Genomic DNA, 22,150 nt, shown 5'->3' with positions numbered 1-22,150 from the left:
TCATTCATATTTGATACAGCCAGTTTCTAGAGAAAATTGAATTAATGTGACCGCAAAAGCCTTGAAACTACATATGAATACAATGTAGCTGAGCATATACGTCACGCCCAGCTGTCAACATATTGCGTTCCTGAGATTCCTCGTTGACGTAAGCTCAGCTGGTGGTGACTCGACTCGTACTAACCACGATACATTATATATCAATAAAATAAAAATAAAAATAAACGTAATTAACGTTCAGTTTCTGTTGTGCGACGGGCTGCGGGCAGAAGCAGCCTACCCGGAAATGTAATCTCTGGGTTGTTTGGCTCGTTTCTAACGCTTATTTTGTTACTCTTTGGGTATATTTGTACATTTCCACCTACAGTCGATGCTTCATATCCATATGAGTGAAAAGGCCGGGGTGATCGGTTTATTTTTCAAACACAGTTCTTATATGAGGCGATCTAAAATCCCCCTATGGAGAGTACAATGCTTATAAAAACATACATGAACCATGGCGCTCACTGCCCTCTACTGGTAGTAGAGGGCAGTGACGTCAGGACTTCGGTGCTCTATAGGTAATGAACTTAACGTTATAGTAGCCTATAGACAACATTTAATCCTAAATGTCTTTTTTCCCCTCTATCAGCCACTATATAATTGTGCTGGGGTATTTTCCTGCAGAAAGACATTCCCTCTGGCTGTATTTTGGTTTTGTATTTGTATTTTGGTTTTGTATTTTGGCTGTAATCAGAGGCAGAGAGTGGGCGGAGTGCTTACTTGACCAGTTAGGATTTCATTAGCGCTGATTCTCTGCGATTTTCTAGCTGTGGTAAAATGCCGCTGAACTCGAGCAATGGCTGCTTGTTTCTTTTGTGTTATTTCATGTTAGTCATCATTCGGCATTGGTCTGGTCTTATTGTGTCGTACACCGCACCATCACATACTGTGATTTAAGATTTACAAAATCAGTCAGCAAAACTCTCTCTATGTCTCTCTCTCTCCTCTCTCTCTCTCTGTCTCTATCTCTCTCTCTTGTGAGGACAGAAAAGTGAAGATGCACATTTGTGATTGGCCGGAATGCCATTTGTGATGATTTGATTGGCTGAGCACGGAATATGTAGCCTATAGGAGGATGTATGATAAGAGCACCTCTCACTTCTGGGTGTGATTTGTTTTGTATAGCCTAGAAAAAAGTGCACAAGACTGCAAAAACAAATGCTGCTATTTGTTTCAAAATAGCTTTATTCTATGTAGCCTACTAGAATTTCGCGGGCCTTCGGCCCGCTCATCCCAGAGTTGCGTTGCCCCGCGTTGCGATACAGAAGTCCACAGATACAGAAGTCCACAGTGACACGCGTTTTATGCAGCTGTTTTGTGTTGCAGCGCGTGCGCGCGCGCGCGTGTAGTGTTGTTGTTCTTATCCATATATGCGCCTCGGTTGGTCCCGTTTGTTCCACGCCAGGTGTCGATGCAGTCGTTTGCGCAATTTGCGTGTTTGCATTATGTTAAGTGTGTAGGCATACCATATTCTGAATGAGCAAAAAGAGGACACATGCGCGCGTGCATGTGGATGTGGACATGCGCGTGCACGTCGTGCATGTGCATGTGTCGTGCGTGGGCGGTTCTGTTAAATTCAGATGTCAAAATAATCTGTAGCCTAACATTAAATTGATCAAATATGCTCTATATTAGTTATGTATTTTTTGAAAGCAGTGGCTCTCAAAGGTGTGATCCAGGGACCCTCATGGTTCCTTGAGGGGGTTCCAAATGGACCCATTATAGGTCTGTAACTCTGAGAGTGTACAAATGGATCCAAGTGGACCCTACAGGTGTGTAACTGTGAGAGTGTACAAATGGAACCAAATGGACTGTTTTATAACTTTTAACTCTGATACTGTACAAATGGAATCAAATGGGACTCTTATGGGTCCATTTGGTTTTACTGTCAGAGTTATGGGGGTCCTTGAAATTAAAAAGGTTGAGAACCTGTATGCAATGGCGTATGTCTTGTAAAAAGAGAGACCAGCCTATTCTCCATCATATGTTATGCTTTGCTAGGTTGTACAAAATAATATTGGGTCAGTGTAATTTGCAGGAGTCACCGCGCGCACAGCTGCCTTGTCTGTGTTGACATGACATGGGCTTGCAGGACAGAACTTTTATTTGTGACAGACACATAGTTGCTTTGCAGACAATACAATCTGCTTCTCATTGGTCAGTCACAAAGCTAAGAAAACAATGTGAGAGAAAAGGTAAGGACTGGAAAGCGCTGTCTTTGTCTGTGTGTTCCTACGTGAAGACGTGTGTGCTCTGTCTCTCTCTCGCTCTCTTCTCTCTCCTCCCTCTCTGGGGTGTGTGTGTGTGTGTGTGTGTGTGTGGGGGGGGGGGGGGAGTAGTTGCGCTGCCTTCGACAGTGCTATACTTCTCCAGCAGCGGTGCAGAACCGAGAGAGTGACACATTGTTGTGGATGTAAACGGCGCAACGTGTAGCTCTAAAGTAGTTTGGATTGTGTAGTCGCAGCGGTGCTACAAAGTGAATGTTACAATTCGCACGGTGATATTGTAAGGCGCAAATGCGAGTACGTAGTGGCACTGGCGAGCCCTGTGTAGTGTAGTGCCATTGTCGCGGCATCGCGAGGCGATCCAAATCCCCCCCCCCCCGCGCACGCACGCACGCACGCACACACACACTGTACGTAGCTGTTTGTTGTTGCAGCGCGCGCGTGTGCGTGTAGTGTTGTTGTTGGTATCCATATATGCGCCTGGGTTTGTCCCGCTTGTACCACGCCAGGTGTCGACGCGGTCGTGTTAGCATGATGGTAAGTGTCCAAGTTAGAATCAGAGTGTGCGCTGTGTAGTTCTTCTTCTTCTAGTAAACAGAAGCCGTGTGTGTGTCACACCAAAAGTGGTGACCTATAGAATCCTGTACATAGAAGCATCACGCAATCGTCTCCCTCCCTGTGTGGGTCACGTGGTGGGCTGTGAGCCAATGGGAGAGGGAATGTAGTGTTGCCAGGTCCGCGTATTGTAAGCGAGTGGTAGTGTGTGTAAGTAGCGTGTTGAATGGCATTTTTTCTGTGCTTGTTTTCATAGACGTGGCAACAAATTAGGCGGGGGTGTCGGTGCTTGTGGCGTGTTTGTGTTTATTATTGATATTGATATTGTTTGCGAGTGTGGACGGGAGCCGGCTTTAGTGGCAGTGCGATGACAATTTTTACGCGGCTGGTGTCGAGTGTGGCCGTGCGGCGCGACATGAGGAGATAGGGAACCAACGACGCGGAGGGTAAGTGTGTGACGTGTTAGTGTGTTGTTGCAGTGTGTGTTGCAGCGTGTTGCAGCGTGTCAGTGACGTAGTAGCTGGTGCCTTGTGTTCCTGTGCGTGCGCTTGGGCACATGTTTTCAAATGTATAATAGATAACATAACGACAGAATGTGACATCTGTTTACAAAAAAATCTCCCCTCCAACTATACTTTCACAATTTTCAACTATATTTTGACACTTGCTTTGGCAATGTAAACATATGTTTTCTCATACCAATAAAGCTCCTTTGAATTGAAATTGTGTGCGTGTGTGTGTGCTTAAGCACGCGTGCGTGTTTTCCATATAACTATCCCTCCACCAGGGGGCGAAAGACATTTAGGCAACAGTGCCTGCTGGTTCCTTTATTGCGCGTGCTTGAACCACGTTGTCGTTAACCCGGAAGTATTTTGCATGTAGCTTTTGTTGTTGCTGAGCAGCAACAACAAAGAGCGCTGTGGAAAAATGTCTCATAAAGGAGGTGAAATGTTCCAAATGGAGTCTCTACGGCTGTCGATAAATGAACACATGGCGTCGGTGAGAGAGGACATATCGTGTGTTGTCACCGAGCGCCTCAGTTCGGTGGAACAGTTCATGTGCAGCCTCTTTCAGAGAGAGATAGAGACACTAGTAGAAACTCTGCTGGAGAGACGACGGGACACACTGGAGCATCGCAGCAAACTGCGCGTGGACGTCAATGCGACTGAAGGTTCGTAAACACATCGTGTTTTACACAATTGTGTTTAACTGGAACTTAACTAGAAGTAGCCCCATATTAGCCTGGAACTCACCTATGCTTTGTATGGCATAGGCAGCTCCCGGCAGGAACTATGCGCAGCTGCTAGACATGAGACTAATTAATTAGAGCGACAGAGAGTGAGAGGAGTGTGTGTGGCAGCGGTGGCCGAACGGATAGCGGCGCGGTCTAGATACCGGAAGGTTCCCAGTTCGAATCAGCCGTCCGACACGTTAAAATTACCACCGCTGAAATGCCCTTGAACAAGGCATCAACCACTACGATGAAATGTGTTCTATGAGCAGGGCCTGGCTGGAAACAAGTTCTTGAGCTTAGCCCAGATACCCTGGGTAAATATAGATTTCATTTCATTTCATTGTGTGTGTGTGTGTATATGTGTGCGTGTGCGTGTCAATTTAACAAAGGTGCAGACGGTCAGAAATCAGCAGAGAGTGAGTGATGTTTGCACTATAAGTGGACTCGGACCCAGACATTTTTTTTCTCCCTGGAAATAAAAACGTCTGGGTTTCCGAGGCTAGCCCCATATTAACTAATTAAAGTAACTGGGTAACTCACCCCTTGTTCAACTCGGAGTCAAAAGTGCGGACATCTCACCGGATAACTCACCGGTGTATCGGTTTTGGATGAAATCATATTAACCTGTCGCTGTAGAAACAAGCAGATGTTCTAACGGCGACAGAATCGCAAATGCCACTTTTTTTCTGTCACAATGTCAAAACATACCCAATCCGTTATCCGATCCGATTATTGGGCAAACGGACACTCACATTATTGCGTTGTGGATGTGGACCTTAGCCGTAGCCTAGTATGTTTTGTTGTCATTAAACAGGAAGACAACCCCGTCTCCGTCTTCCTGTGACTATCTCCAACAACAATACACAGCCTATGCTTTAGAAATGTAACTATCGCCATTGGAGTATAGCATGCAGCCCATGTAATGCGTCAAAATACATAAATTAATGTCTGTTTCTGACGGGATTCGAACCCCTCCCTTTGGCAGCATAACGTTTACCAATGTGCTACAATTTACAAATGATTGAATATTGACCAAATTATTGAAGCTAATGTTAAATTTGTTCTTTGATTAATATTTGTAGGCATATTACAAGTCGGGCACAAAATCGGTGTCAATTCACATCTGCATACTGCACATATCAAGCCAATTCAAGGTACACACGACAACACAGGATCGTACTATACTATTCTTGCCCAATGTTATTATTCCTAAAATTGTTTTTATAAACATTTGCCCTACACAAACCGTCCATAGACTTTGGCTGGGATGTACATTTATATACGGGCTCTTTTTTGACAAACATTTAAAGTCCATACACTTGGCTGGCCTATGATGTAATTTCGGAAAGCCAGGCATTGGAGCGTCCATCAGAAAGTGAGAACAAATAAAATATGAAAAAAAACATTGTAGCCTACATAATCTTGCTTTTTGAAAACAAAGAATATGCCAAAGACCAAATAGAAATAGGGATAGAGAAGGAAATGTAGACAGAGGAGAAGAGAGAGAGCCAGGGGCCTCAATCATTCAGTGAGTGGGGATTAGATGGAGGGGGAGTCAAGAAAGGATTCCAGATGTACATTATTTTGAAATATAGTTAGATTGAATATCCAATTATTTCTAGGACTGAGGAAAGAGGAAGATGGTAAAAGCCCCAAAAAACCCAAAGTTTGGGAGTGAACCTTGCATAGTCTTCTGGTACTCCAAAGATGGTATCAGTGCTCAGTATGTGGGGATATATGTGAGATTGTAAATATTTTCACTTAGCCTACAGAGACTTAACAGTGAAGTTAATATTCAGGACGGCACTAAATACAATCTCTCTCAGATACTCTGAACAACATGGCACCCTCAAGGGGAAACCCCCACACCATTTACTCAAAGAGCGAAGAGGCATAGTAAATCAGCCAACACCTGTATGATTCAACAGTTGTGTTTTAATTGTTCACATCCCATACACGGTACACAAGAGTACAATTCTTGCCATTTTTCTACAGTGTAAACATGTCAGATTGCTAATGATCACCTCAGGACAGCAGTCTGCTTAATGCTTTTGGAGCAGGTGACATCGATTGGCAGTGTAGTAATGCACCATAAATTGACTTTGGTAGGGTTGAACTTACAAACGCTCTTATCCAGAGTGCCTCACAATTAGTAGGGATAAATGCATCAAATCAAGAGAGACAAATATCGCCTCAGTAAACTAGGAACACAGGTAAAGCAAAGACAGTGTACTCTAAACAATATACTATCCAAATTAGAATTTGTACTTTGAAACCATAGGATAATGTAAACGATGAACCCAGCATAGGTCTGTCGAAATAACATTGCCTTTAAATAAAATTTTAACCTTTGCAGAAGTCTGCATGTCCAGACTAGGTCAAGAGCCACAAGACGGGTTATGTTTTTGGGCCCTAAAAATAAAAAGGCCCCCAAAGTAAAAAGAAGAAGAAAAAAGTGAGGAGCATCATCATACATTTTCGCGTCCTCACTTTTCTGTCCTCACTTTATCCTCACATTCCAATGCTCAGCCAATCATATAATCGCTATGGGGTACACACAAAACTGAGCATAGGAGGGGCTAGCACCCCTAAAAAAATACACTCTTATGTGAAGTGAGCGGTGTCTTTGGGGGCACGCACAAACAGTGCCAGGCACAAAAGCCAACATAACAAGTCCATAGACCTGGCTGCCACATGACATCACGGGGGCATACTTAAAGAAAACAAAAAATATATATCACACTTCTTGTGTGATGCATGCGAGTGGCGCCCGCTGTATTTATATTGGCCACATGACCTCTTCCGTTGTCATTTAGTGCTCTAAATATACATTAGTCCATAGACTTGGCTTTCCCAAAGTGCTCTAAATAAACAGTCCATTGACTTGGCTTTATTAAAGTGCTCTAAATAAACACAGTCTTGGCTGCCACAGCGCCCCTCAAAAAAAAAAAAGGAATGGAAATGCTCAACATGGGCATTGTGATTCCACTGGGTTATCTGCAGGCTGGGCACAACCACAAGTGGTCAATTGTGGTTGTAATTCCTACACACACCCAGTGGAACCACAATGCACATGTATCGCATTGAATCTGAAAGAAGATGGATATATTGTCATTTTTTTTTGGTTAAAGAAAGCATGTGCTCTCCATGTAAAGAAATGTGCTCTCCATGATAAAAGTTTCCTACCCAATCCTCCAGCGATGCTGTCCCCGTGTTGACTTCTCCACAAAAACGACACAGATGTGTCAGAACATCTATTAAAAAATATTTAAATTGCACATTCAGTTAATTGAAGTCAAATCTTTTGGTTTGATGAAGATGAAATACATTTGATTGAACCCTACCAGAATTCTCCATGAGGGAGATTCCCATGCTGAATCTGACAGCATCTATGTCAAGCAGGTCCTCCTCCACCCTAGTGCCCAACACCAACATCTCTGCAAGCTTAAATACAGGTGAAGTTAGTGTTAGCCGTGTTCTTTAAGAATGTATTACATTGTTAGGATATAATCTTACTTTGCACACAAACACCCCACATGCTGTGGAATCCCTTTGGCGGGGATGGGGAATGGTGTCACAGCGCCACCGCCGTGAAATTGTTCCCCCACGCATCCTCCGCATATAAGCTCTGAGTTTGTTACTTACATATCATAAAACACAATACATCTTGATTTACTTGCCTTGTTGCGTTTTCAGCCAGTTTTAGCTGCCCAGCACCTGCACCCATTGGGTCAATGAAAAGCACACGGTCCTCTTCAGGATACAGGACCTTCAGCAGATAGGATACTTTATGCAACTATATTTACAACTAAGCCTTTGAAGTTTTAATTTTAATAGATTAAAGGTCACTTACTAGCAGTGTATAGTGCCCTTTCTCACACACTACCCCCACAATGAGCTCCCATTCCAGGCCATCAATCTGCAAGTGATCATTGAATTTGTTAACATGGTGTGATTGTAAGCAACACTTTTAAAAGCAACCATTATCCTTACTTTTTTCACCCCCTTGATGGAACTGTTCCACATTTTTGTGGTCTCCTCCACCGACAGGACCTTTATTGGCCTGTTGGCCATTCGGGCCACCCACAGCAGATAAGCGTTCACAATCTACAAAAAACAAACAAAGAAACAATCACTTTAATATTACTTTAATATCAAAGAGAGCACTTTGCAAAACAAGACTTACTTCACTGTGCAATCTCTCTCCGGGTGCCAGGCTGTGAAGATCCACGGTCAGGACCTTGAAACTGGTGAATTTGGCCCACAAAATTTGGCCCGTTGTCCTCCCCGTCCATATCGCTGTGAGAACTGGAAATATAGAACATTTCAGACATTCAAAGTTATACATTGGGCATCATTATTCTTGATGTTGCATTATTAAATGGGATTTACCATCCCTATAGCCCAATTTGGAAGGAGGGGGGTCAGTGGAGGGGCCTGCAAATGGTGGGTGGTGTAGGGCAGGTGGGGGGGTCAGTGGAGGGGCCTGTGGGTGGTGGAGGGCAGGAGGAGGCCCAGAGGGGCTGAATGAAGGCTGTGCAGGGCCCAGGTCAGGAAGAGGGCTGGAGGGACTGGGTGACAGTTGGGGAAGGCGAGGACCAGGAGGAGGAGATAAAGGACAAAGTGGTGGAGGGGGGCGAGCCAGAGGAAAGGTTCCAGCTGGCTTTAGGCATTGCTGGAATCCTCTCCTCTGGCTCTATGTAGCGTGAAAGCTGGTCCAAATTAGCAAATTGCTTCTCTCCTTTGTTCCCAACCAAGTACACCGCTTTCCCCTTTATCTCAGTGATGGTGTATGACCCCAGCATCTCTGGGGCCATTTTCCCACCCTTCCTCTGTGAGGATCCTCCAGATACACTTGGGGAAAGAAGAAGAAAAAAAAAAAAAAATTATGTATTTATTTTACCTCAGCCTTTTTGCTTGGAAGGGGATAAGCCTCCGACCACTTGGTGAAGTAGTCCACCATTACACAAATGTACGTGTTGCCAGATGTTGTGGTCTTCAGCTTTATGAGGTCCATACCGACCAGCTCAAATGGCTCCTTAACCTGAAAAATAAAGGCAATTCGACATATGTTGGTAGCCCATCTCAGCAAATGTTGATGCATGCTATATTCAGTTGAACACTCACAGAGATTGGCTGGTATTGGACCTTCTCATTAAGGTTCCCCCGCTTTACCTGGCAATCTGGACACTCCTTGATCTTAAATCAAATGATATGAACATTAATGTATATCACAGGCCTTATTGGTCAAGCACAAACAGTAAGTGAAGCTGATCTACAAGCACATGAATTTAAATTGATGCTTCAATTTGACATTGTTTTCCTAAATTGGCCAGCATGTACAAAGAATATTAATTTGGATGAACCTTGACCCTTCCAACTTACCCATTTGCGGATGTCGTTTTGCATCCCAGGTCAGTAATATCGGCGGATCACTGCGTCATGGGTCTTCTCCACACCGCAGTGACCACCGATATCACTGGCATGGAACTCCCTAAAGATGGAAGAGGCCTCAGCAGCCGATGCCACCACCTGCATAGGTAAATAGCATATAGAGATGAGATTGACAGATACTGAAAGGGCCACTTCACCACTTTTCAACCCATATGATCATATGATTTATATATAGCCTTTTGCATTCATCCTCACTATATGAAGACAGGTTTAAAAGTGGTGAAGTGGTCCTTTAACCCATTTAGGCCTGACCTCGAAATTAAAAAAAAATCTTCTAAATCCTCCAGTTTTCTGAAATAAATATTTTCACGATTTTTCAAAAATAGCAGACCTACAAGCTCATAGCGCGTCACTCGGTGTCGCGCTATGAGCTTGTAGAGCTGCTATTTTTCAATAGCTAAATTATAACATAATGTTTAAAACACCAAAAGGGGTTCCCGCCCAAAATGGGTTAAGATTCCTCTTTTGATCAATTAAATTGTTTGAGCACTAAAAGTACCCTGAAGAAGGCAGTTGTACTGCCGAAACGTTGGTTTTTACTCTGCATCTTAATAAATAATCGGCTCTTTGGCTATCAGTGTGTTCAGCCACTCTTTTGTCTTTTTAAGACTTAACTCTTTAGATGTTTCTGCCGTGAGCTGGCACCACTACTAAGACTGGTGTGCGTTTAGCATCCTCCTGCAGAGCACTAAAAGTAACCATGAAACACATTTACCTTTGCATAATGTGGCTCCTCGTTCTTGCGACGCTGGCAGAGGTAATAAAGGACTCCATCTAGTACAAATGAATGAGAAAAATCTCAATGTAAAGCAGAGCTTTCCAAGATACTTTTAGACATTTGATCATCTACTCAGGCTTATGTGAACACATAAGCCACATAAGATTAGAGTTGATCAATTCTGTATTTATATATTTGATATTCTAATCATTACATTTCTAATTTTATAAGACACATATATTATGTAGAATTGATAGTGTAACAGAATACATACCCTTAAGCATATAGTGCTCAGCCGTCCTCTTGAAATTAAATTTTGCTTGCGGTGTTGTGGCACAAGCTGGCAGACTTTCATGGAGTTTATACTACTTCACTGGGTCCATCTCCAAAGAATGACTTGACTTGCTATAAACTTGATCTCTCTTGATCTCTCTTTCCTACTTCCCACACAATTGTTTGTTCTGCACCACCTTATATATGTTTGTTAATCACACCCCAATTACTCAGGTGTAAGTGATCACTGATCGGGCAGCAATGGCTCATTTATTCAGTCATCCGTTGATATGTTTATTTTGACGCTTTAAATGGGCTGAATATTGTGTGTGAAACATTAGCACCATTAGCTTTGATAATTTGGAGCACATTGACTGGCCAAGACACGTCAGTGTAATGTGGCTTTTGGCCATATTTAGGTCATGTTACAAATTGTTAATTTAACATATGCATTTACTATTTCTATGTAGCCTGTATAACATGATGACCATAAGGTGAACGTATAGGTGATGATGGTGAGAGATGATAGAAATAAATCTGTATTAAACAGCCATTTCCGAAATCGGTGTGATGAATGAGATTTCAAGTTAATCTAGTTCCCAAGTCCGTTTTGAGTTAAGTTGTGATGGCTGCTTTTATAACCTATGATTTGATTATGATTACAAAATGTCATGGCTAGAATGGCTCACTGTAGTAGGCTACGCTCCATGACTGGGGAGATTTATGCTGACAAACGGAGGACAAAGTTCGAACCCCGTCAGAAACAAACGTTCATTTATTTACGGTATACATGTATTTATTTATTCTTTCATTGATGCGTTTATATTGACGCATTACATGTGCTGCATAGTTAATGTATTTGACACATATGTTTACTCATAGTTGCATTTATAAAACGAATTGTTGTACACAGATAGTCACAGGAAGAAGGCGAGTGTCTTCCTGTTTCTCAACAACAATCACAACAACAAAACACAGGGCTAAAGGGTGTGCAACCACAACGCAGTGTGAGTGTGCGAGAATCAGATCGGTATGTTTTGTTATCTGGGAACTAAATCGTTACCAAGAAATTTCTTCACCAATGTGTTTCTAAAGGTGTCTAATAACATGTACTAAAAGTTTGAAATTCAACTCCCGTGGGAAATTGAGTTATTAGCATAATATGTGACCATACCCTTAACATCGTATATAAGGCAAAAAAGTCCAAATTTCATCATTCTTTAAGTAGCATGTGACATATGAAACTAGGGTGTTTTCATGATTCTGAATCCATTCCAATCATTAGTTTTGCAAAAAAAACACTCCTTGGGAGGAAAACGGCCATACAAAGTGATGAGGTCAGCACATTTGGTCAAGTGGATATGGCCTAATTTAGCCCAAGGAGTGTTTTTTGTGCAAATCTAATGCTTGGAATGGATTCAGAATCATGAAAACACCCTAGTTTCATATGTCACATGCTACTTAAAGAATGTTTTGCCTTCTATAGGATGTTAAGGGTATGGTCACATATCCTGCTAATAACTCAATTTCCCACAGGAGTTGAATTTCAAACTTTTAGTACATGTTATTAGACACCTTTAGAAACACATTGGTGAAGAAATGTCTTGGTAACGATTTAGTTCCCAGATTGGTCAAATACCTGATAAAATGCCCTTACTATAAGTTGGCATTGACGAGGACAGCTACGCAGTGTAGGGTTCGTGTAGGACCACAAGTTACTAGGACGACGGAGACGCGGTTTCAAGTTGATCTGATTTCGTGTTAATCTTTGATAGTCCACCATTACACCATTACACAGGTATAAAATTGATACCTAGATGAATACTGTAATAGTTTTAAATGCCTTCGATAGGTCAGCAGGGAGACCCAAATACAGTGCTGTCTTTACCTTAAAAATGAGTGAATAGCCCTTTAAATCCTGAATGACAGCCACTGTACCATTAAAAAATGGAAAGACCTTAAATAATAATTTGGAGGCAGACGCAAATAAAGTTTGGAGGAAGGTTTAACATTAGGTTTTAGTAGGTATAAAGTCAATTTACAGAGAAATTTAATGGAATTCAGATACAGTACAATAACAAAATAATTTAGAGTAATAATCCAATTGTCCGAATGCTGAATCCTCCTTCACAGCTTTGTTCCATGGCTTAATACTGTCAGTTTGTTGATATTTAGTTAATTGGCTGGCAAATAGTTAATATCCGTAATGTCCTACGGTGGCGCTGGTTGGCTAGAGCTCATTGGTCCAGCACATAGATGATGAGACTGGTGTCGTGACGTAGAATTCATCTCCTTAGGGCCGATTCATACTCTTATTTTACCGCTGTTTCGGCGCTGTAGTGCCGAAATGATTTCGGCTCGTCAGAAATTTTCAGTAGCACCGAAGAGCCGACTTTAGGACGGTACCCGCCCCCCCGAACCTCAAATGACGTCACATTGTAGGCTCTACAGAGCCGAACCGACTTTTATTCGGCTCTAAAATAGGAGTAAGAATCGCGCCTTAGTTCCGCACATTGATGATGCTTTAAGCCGGGAGAGCACACAAGCTGGCGTTGCCAGGCAACCTGAAGATAACTTTCCCTGCACTGTGAACATTCAACAGATAAAAACACTCCCTGACTCCCACTATAGCCAAGGTCACACTTGCATATATCAGAGCAGCTGCATGCTGACTAAAAACAAAACAGGGCTACAGTGAGTTTGTGGCTGGCAGACCTCATGGAGCCCAATAAGATATTGCATCTGAACCTGGCGTCAGTAAATCCATAATATAAATATGATAAACTAATATAAAGGATTAATATAGAGATGATTAGGCACGTGGATGGTGACATGACATTAATAGGATAAGATGAACAACCCTGTGTAAACAAGCAGTAGGCAGGGAGTAAAATGATGATATGAAGAGTAAGGTGACAAAATATGAATGACCTAACACCGGGGCTCCACCGGGTGCGTCGCGTCTCCGTCACCGTCAGGGAATGTTCCCTTTTTAATCAATGAAGGGTGGCTCCACTGCCCACGTTGCGTGACTGCATTAAAATTGCCCCGGTTCGTTTTTTGACGCACACGACGGAGACGCAACACGTCCGGTGGAGCCCCGGCGTTAGATGGAACAAGGTCTGGGCCAAAGTTCTATCTCTGCTGACCAACAGGATATGATGAAGTGACCCACTTGACATGACGTGTAAACAATTAAGATGTACAATTAAGATGTACATGCAGCTCATCCCGAAGCTGTACAGGGTGCGGAAGTAATCGTTCTTGTCGACTCTTATTTTATAATTATACGTTATGTTATAATTATAACGTATACGTTATAGCTGATTAGCTACATAAGTTACATGTAGCTAATCAGCTAACGTATAATACGTTATAGCTGATTAGCTACATAAGTTCACATGCATGACATTTGACACTAAGCATGATAGAGCACATGTATGTGTGTACTGACTCATCCCACGCCAAAAGAAAAACCTCAAGCTTAGTTGTACGCCATTTATGTTCTAGGTTTCGACATGTTCGTTTAAGGGCTCTTGTATTGTTGTTGAACCAGTGACGTAAATAGGTTTTCAATGTAATGAGTCCCGGGATGCAGGGATGGTCTTTCAGATGAGTCCCAGGGACATTTTACGAGTCTCACTTCAAGGACATTAGGAGTCATATTTTGCCATTTTTACAAATTGCAGCATTTAACTCCCATTTCATTTTATATGGTTATAATGTGGTTATATTCATGTAGAAAACAAGAAGAAATGATTATTATAACTAAAGCTAGCAAAATAAACTAGAATAAAAAACAGTACAGTAGTGCATCCCGTGGATGCAGAGGCCGTTGATTTATTGCGTCCCTTAACTATAAACTGCGTTATGGGATACAGAATGCACCCTATTTTAATCTCTGTTGAACCATGGTGTAATATTCTGTGATGTGCGCTTTCTAGTTTTGAAGGGGGCGATGGAATCTATAACATCGAGTAGGACATTTGTGAAATTGTCGAGAGATCCAGAATAGATATTAAAAGGAATGATGACAGTTGGCAGTGCAGATTCTAGTGCTATTATAACTGTATTGTTAATGCAGTGGCTTTTTGAGGGGCAGTGGTTAATGGAGGGTAAGGGGATCAAGGCTGTAAGGTCAATGAAGCAATGGTCGGTTACAGATGGGGCAGATGGAGACACTGATATATTCTGGATTGTGATGCCACGGGTCAGGACAAGGTCTATAGTATTACCATTTTGGTGTGTGGGTTCTGTAACGGTTTGGGAAAAATCAAGGGATTCAATGAGTGATGTAAAGGCTTTATTAAGTTAGTTGGATTTGTCATTACAATGAATGTTGAAATCTCCTATTATGGCCAAATGGTCAGCACGAGTTAAGGTGGCCTTACACTAGGCGATTATCGGGCATTTTTGACGCTCGGGGGGTGCCCGACCGCTCAAAGCGCGATCGGGATCGGCCCGATCAACATCAAGAATGTTTGATGTTTGCTCTGCCCCGCTCCGATTATCCTGTAGTGTGTGGTGCTATCAGATTTCAGATTGAAAGAAATCGGCTAGTGTAAGGCCACCTTTATTCATTCTGATAGGAATTGAGAGAATTCCTCTAGAAAAAGGGTGTAGGCACCAGGGGGACGGTATAGGATGGCTATGGAAAAGGGGAGGGCATTTTGACTGGGTAGTGATGAGGACATTAATAATGAGTATGAAAACAAAAAATGAGTATTGCGTTTTTGCTTGAGTGGATACTTTAAGTTCAGGGTTGGGAAGTAACGGATTACATGTAACGCCGTTACGTAATCAGAGTACAAAAAAACGGTAACTGTAACGTCTTAGAGTACATTTTAAAAGGTGTAATCTGGATTACAGTAACGGAGGTATAGTAACGGGGGTTACAGGCTTGGTTACATTCTCCCCTTCCCCTCATCAATCTTAGGGCTTCAAATAAGTTAAAACACCAAACAATAAAATAATCAGTCGATTATGCATGATAAATGATCATCAGTGCGCTGTGTCGCTGCTGCTGCCCATGCAGCATGCACTGTGGGCACACGAGCAGCGCGCTCGCGTCGGTCCCCCAGCAGCACCAATGGTTTTCCCCGCCGTCAGAATCTAACTCTCCACTGTCTCCAGTCCCCATATACCATATTTATATTATATTATATTTTATAGCGTGATCTGTAGCCAGCGGACACTGACAGCTCTGTAACCGCGGGGACAAGAGGAGGCGGGGTGTGGAGCCTCTGGACGCGGGGACACGGGTGGCCGTGGGTAGTGAGATTCCGACGGGGAGTGGAATGATACGATATATACTGTTCAAATGGCACACCAGGCGATGCATTGCTCACTATATGATGCGGACATAACCATAACTCCATGGATGGCTCCATGGATGGCTCCATGGCTTAGCGTTGATTTCTAGATGCAAACTGAATCAGTCCGCGATTAATTACAGCTGTGGATCGCATCGCGCATGGCGAAGTCAAACTGGTTCACTCAATCGCGCATATAACAATTGCGCTAGCAAGCTTATTTGTGTGTGTGTGTGTGTGTGTGTGTGTGTGTGTGTGTGTGTGTGTGTGTGTGTGTGTGTGTGTGTGTGTGTGTGTGTGTGTGTGTGTGTGTGTGTGTGTGTGTGTGTGTGTGTGTGTGTGTGTGTGTGTGTGTGTGTGTGTGTGTGTGTGTGTGTGTGTGTGTGTGTGTGTGTGTGTGTGTGCGCTCGCGCGCGCGTCGTATCTGCCTGCCTGTATGCCAGCTCTGCCTGCCTGCCTGTCTGCCTGCTTGCTTGCCTGCCTGTCTCTCTGTCTGTCTGCCTGCCTGTCTGTCTGTCTGTCTGTGTCTGCACTCTGTCATGGGAGAACCATTTTTCCTCAATAGGCCTACCAATTTGTACAGCATGCCTTAATTTGGCTGTATACATATATTATTTATATTTGTATATGTATTATAATGATTAGGAATTATTATTATAATGATTAGGAATTAATTTGCCTTTTGTGCAAACCTGTGTCTAGCCGAATAGGACTACATTTTAACATGAATCATAATGGTGGTACTTGAGAGCCAAATATTTTCTGAGGTGGTACTTGAGAACCACTGATTTAACAATATTTCTGTAGTTTTTTCTTAATTTTATATAGGCTAAACATTCTGCTCTGGTTATCAATGGTAAAACTTGTTTTATGTAATTAAATAGAGGTTTGCTTAAAAGTAATCCAAAAGTAACTGAAAGTAACCCGTTACTTTTTAAATTGTGGTACTCGGATTACGTTACTGACTACAATTTATAGCAAGTAACTTGTAACTGTAGGGGATTACTTTTTAAAAGTAACCTTCCCAACCCTGTTTAAGTTATGGATCAGTGCAACACCACCACCTTTTTTTGTGGTGCGGGCTGATTGGAAGAACACAAAATTTGGTGGAGATGCAGCGATTAGGGGCTGTTCATTAGATGTGAGCCAAGTTTCACAGAGTCCCATCATGTCCAAGTTATGGTCGATTATATAATCATAAATTAGAGAGGATTTATTATTTAGAGATCTTATGTTGAGGAAGCCAATTTTGAACTGATTAAGATTGTTTGTACTGTGTGGTACAGTCTTAACAGTTGTTACAGAATGGAGATTTTTTTTTATTCAGGCCGTTTTTATTTGGGTGATATTTCCTGCTTCTAATAACAGTTGAGATGGGGTTTGGAGGGGCGTCTAGGTCTCAGTGGTTGACAGGCAGATATCTAGGCGCAATGGGAGGTGGAAGTCCTCCCGACCACAAGGGGGGGGCTTTGGTGGCTGTGTGAGCTGGTTTGGTGGCTGTGTGAGCTGGCTGACGTGGTTTGGGGGCGGAGCTTGCATACAGGAGCATGGCCAGAGCCAGCTGTAGTAAACAGTACTAGTCAGTGATTTTGATCAGGTAACACATGGGTGAAATCCTTTGGCAGCGTCGGTGGAGCCATTGAGTCACGTAGATTTTGGTCAAGCATTTTGCATCCCCGAAAGATGACTGAAAGAATAAGGTCAAGTAAACAAAAGACAATAATGCAATCAAATGCAAACATCAGGCACATAGCCATCATAAATCAAAGAGCAAATGTAATCTTTTGTCATCTGTTTATAGAACAACACTCGTATCAAAATCTTCATTGAGACCTAAGGGTTGTAAACTTTCTAGAGTGTGGATCCAATAGAGCTCTCTCTGGCATAACCTTCTGTCGACATCACTCCCTTACCTCTGAAGAGTAATCTGCTCTATTCCCTGGAACCTAAGGGAGGAGATAGGATGAGAGTGATTATTAAAGTGACAGGCTATGGGGTAGTTTTCATCTTTTCTTCTGATTGAACTTTTATGTAAAGATTTTATCTAAGGCTGTCAAAGTTAACGCGTTAATCGTGCGTTAACTCAAAGTCATTTTAACGGCGTTAATTTAATTAACGCGCGATTAACGCACGGTGAAGTTTGACAGAATAGTTGAGAGACGCATTCATGTGAATGCAGGCAGTCAGTGAGCCCCGCCTCTCTCCCCACTCTCTCTCCCAGTGACTCGTCCGTCAGCCTGTGCAGGACCGGTGCGCAGATCGAGTGTAGCCTACCAGTGTGGGCTGGGCAGTTGAGCTGTGAGCACTCGAGTCGTCGCGTTCGTTGGGCTTGTTATTAATTCATTTGCTCCACAACGTGTTAGATCAGAAGCTCTTTGAATTGGGCATTGGGCAAAAGCAAAACTCTGGCAGTTTTGGTTGACAAACATAGTCAGTTGTGATAGCGTGATGCTACACAGACCATGCTAATGCTAAAGCTAATGTTGACAGCCTGACTGTGCGTGCGTGCTTACAGGAGAGAGAGCTCTCGCCTGGGTGTGTGTGTGTGTGAGACTGTGTTGAGTTGAGTTTATGATTTTGTTTCCCTCTTCCATGGCATTTGCAATAAAGCAAGCATTCTCCCATGTTGATAAGAGTATTTAAAACTTGAAAAGCAGTGGTTCTGATTGAACCAGTGGTCCCTGAGGGGGTTCCAGGTGGTCCCCAGCTAAATGATGGAGAGTTGGTAACCAAATGGAAGGCTAAATGTCATCAAATGGTGGTCTGTGGCTCAAATGCAGAATACATAATGGACCTTGATATGAAAAATCTTGAAAACCACTGATTTAAGGTATATTTAGAATGGATACAAAATATGCGATTAATTTGCGATTAATCGGCGATTAACTATGGGCAATCATGCGATTAATCGCGATTAAATATTTTAATCGACTGACAGGCCTAATTTTATCACATGGACATTTTAACAGATATATACAATTTTTGAGTGGTGCAAACCACTCCAACAACTGGCTTTGTTAGTACCCGTGTGTGTTTGTGCCTGTACGGGTGAGCATGGTTGCTATGGTTAGTATGTGACGTCACTGACATCACCGACATCACGTCTGATGCTTTCCTGGTTCTAATGTACAGTAACTATAACAATAAATGTGTAGTTGCACCACTCAGTTCACACGGGTGTGATTTTCTTTTTGTGTTACATGTGATGACACCCCTTACTGGAAAGGCTTTCCCTGTTCTGGGATGTCTAAAGACATTAGTTTTCAAAGTGTTGTTACACTGGGCACAGTTGCCACATGGGTAATTGCTTGGTCAGGAGAGTCTGTTTTGGTTGCGGTAATATGTTGGCTCTAACCAATGTGTCCCGTATATAAAGGTCCTCTTTTATATACGAACAGAGGTTGATCCTTAAAATGTTGTGTGAGAGCTGGATCTGGGGGGGGTTACAAATGTAAAAAGGGAAGACCTGCCTCAGGTTTTTTTTTTGGTGTGTTTTTTTTTTGGGTGGGGGGGGGGGGGGGGGGGGGTAAAAAGAAAAGACCTGCCTCAGGTGACAAAAGAAAAAGATGATGGTGGCATAGGGAGTGGGTGAAAACATACTTTACTTGGTACTCACTGGTTTTTGAGAAGATACCTCTTCCTGTGGGCGAATGCACACTTTGTGCGTGTTGCCCTCACCAACTGGCGACATGTTGTGACATAGTCTTCCCATGCCTCTTCGCAGGGTGAGATGTTTTTTCACCATAGCATCCTCCTCTTCAGACCACCTCTTTTTAGTCCCAGCCGGCAAGCACTGTTAGTTTCCAGCACTGCGGGCAACCACGGCAAGCCAGACTGCTAGTACTCCGTTATTTTGGAGTCAAAGACAATCTGGCATTTCGACAGGTTCTCCCAGACCTTAGTCTCGTATGTAATTGCCTGTTGCACTTTGACTATTGGTGCCCCTCCCTTCTTGTACACCACAATCCACAAATCGGCCTCCCAGTTTACTGCCTTGCGGCGTGCATACGTCCAATACCGGAGGTAGGGGAACCAGTTGACTCTGAGCTTTGTCATTCCTTTCACCATGCACTGGAACATGTCCCTCTTCTGCCCCCCTCCCCCTGGCCCTCCAGAATCTCCTTCGCCCTTAAAAAAGTGCCATGCTGGAAATGTGTTGCATGGGCTATTATCTCCCTGACGACCTCGTCGTAGGTCAGGGAGATCTTAACCCAGTTTTTAATCTGGCTGTATTTCGGGGTTGCACATGCTTGCAAGGTCTACGTCATTGCCCCTGAGTGCGTCCTTTATAGGGATGTCAAACGACTCATATTTGGCAAATCGATAAATCGAGGCCGCAAATCGACGAGTCGATCGACTTTTTTCCCCTTTTTCCCCTTTTTGTTTTTGCTGCGCAGCATTTGAGGACAGCGCAACAAACTGTGCATTCCTTTAAAGCGCCACAACTTATTCAGCTGTACCCATAATATTTAGAATGTGCATCAAATCAATAAATACAAATTAAACTTCATTTTGTAAATTGTAACCAATAAACATGTGTTTATTAAACACGGAACAGTAATCTGTAGGCAGCAGCAGCCTATAAGAAAGCCGACGTTTGACAAAATTACAATAATGTCAGACTCCCGGTGCCAATTAACAGTCAGTAAACATGGCAAATTAAACAATATAATGTAGCGATATGGCCTGGAACATTTATTACAAAACAAACGGAAAGTAAGTACATGCAGCTGTTCCAAAATAAATGGACGCATATAGCGCCCTAAAATAGGCCTATTAGGCTTAACAGGCATGTTCCGTGGCACTATAGGCCTATTCGTAGTCGTAACGAACAAATTGCAAAACATTACAATTTGAAATCCAAAATATTATTCTAGGCCTAACAGTTAAACAACAGTAAGTAACAATTAACAGTGAAAATCTGTGCAATTAAACACGAACTCTGTGCAATTATCGTTTCCAACTTTCCATCACGCCACATTGCAGACCAAATCAATTGGCCATCATTAGCCCTAAATACCGGACATAAAACAAATAGCCTTCAAAATATAAAATAAATCGTATACCAATAGGTAGACTACTAAGCTACACAAACAGTAACACTGCACAAAAAAAACAAAATGAAATGATTCAGTCATCCCCAAGGCCGCGCTGCGAGGCCAACGCTCGTTTACATTTAACAATTTAAATGAACATATAATGTACGCTATATGGCCTGGAGAAATGAAAACAAATAGCAGCTTTGTTGTGTCAAACTCAAAATGATATCCTCGTAGGCCTACCACATTTTAGAGTAGAGTAAGTAGACTATAGCTTAAACCACTGACTTCTTCTTGTTCAAAAACACAAGCATGTCTACGTGCTCAGGGGTAAGGCGAGTGCGAAGCCTATTTAATATCAATCCCGCAGCAGAGAAAACTCTCTCTGCTGGCACAGATGTTGCGGGAACGCACAGGTAACCTCTTGCTAAGCGTGACAGTTTCTTGTACCTGTTCTCGTGTAGTTCCCACCACAGACCTGGGTCTTGTGCGGGAGAGATGGCGTCTTCCCCCAGGTAACGCTCCATTTCGACCTGAACAGACATAGGCGCATCCCCGGCAAAATAATCTTCCCCGAAGAAGTCAATCATTGCGTCCACATGTTTAGCTCTTTTTTCGATGGGTGCAGCTGCAGCAGCCTCCGCCACATCTTCGTCTGGCTCCCCCTCAGCAGTAGTAGGCCTAGCTGGCCCAGCAGCATCCAAGTCCGGGAGCTTTGACAAGAGAGCAGTGACATTTTCATGAACAGCTGCTCTCATCTCCTCGGTGGTGAACTTCAGATGTTTGTGACGTGGATCCAAAAAAGAACCGATCATAGCCGCTTTCTTAGACACCGACTGGACTTTGTCTGGCCTGTCGAGATCCATGCGAGAGCGGAGAGAGTCCGCCACCTTGGTCTTGAATTCCCGCACCTTCATCACCTTGCAGTTGCAGATCCCTGATTGATTAAATTATACTTTATTAATATTAACAGTTTGCAAATTGCAATGGCAAAAAGGCACGGTGGCACAGAATAGATACGTAATAGCCTAGGCCTATACAAAATAATGCTATTGATTTAGTATTTTAATTTCACCTTTCACATTTCACATTTTTTACCTGGAGAGCAGAGTGGCTGTGATTGGATACACGGTTGAGATTGACACCTCCTTTTCCCCGCACACTGCTGTGGTGGCTATTTTTAGGGAACGTAGAACGGGCAACAACTCCTCGATAAGGTGCCAGTTTGCATCAGTAAGCTCCAGGGTGCGCGCATCGGAGAGTGCAGTGACGTCACGGTCCGACAGTACCGAGGACAC

General features: G+C 42.9%; 1 long non-coding RNA gene across 1 annotated transcript in view; it reads left to right on the top strand.

Annotated features, from left to right (window-relative positions):
* The first annotated feature begins 3,668 nt into the window (after positions 1-3,668).
* LOC306924878 overlaps positions 3,669-22,150 on the top strand; it is a 38,258-nt gene continuing 19,776 nt past the window's right edge. Inside the window, exon 1 of the long non-coding RNA XR_013790221.1 lies at positions 3,669-3,993. This is a non-coding gene — a long non-coding RNA (uncharacterized lncRNA). The remainder of the gene's footprint in view (positions 3,994-22,150) is intronic.

The sequence above is a fragment of the Electrona antarctica genome, assembly GCF_951216825.1.
Source record: "Electrona antarctica genome assembly, chromosome: 6".
Lineage (NCBI taxonomy): Eukaryota > Metazoa > Chordata > Actinopteri > Myctophiformes > Myctophidae > Electrona > Electrona antarctica.
Note: the sequence above shows the minus strand (reverse complement) of the source record. Positions and strands in the feature narration are given on the sequence as shown.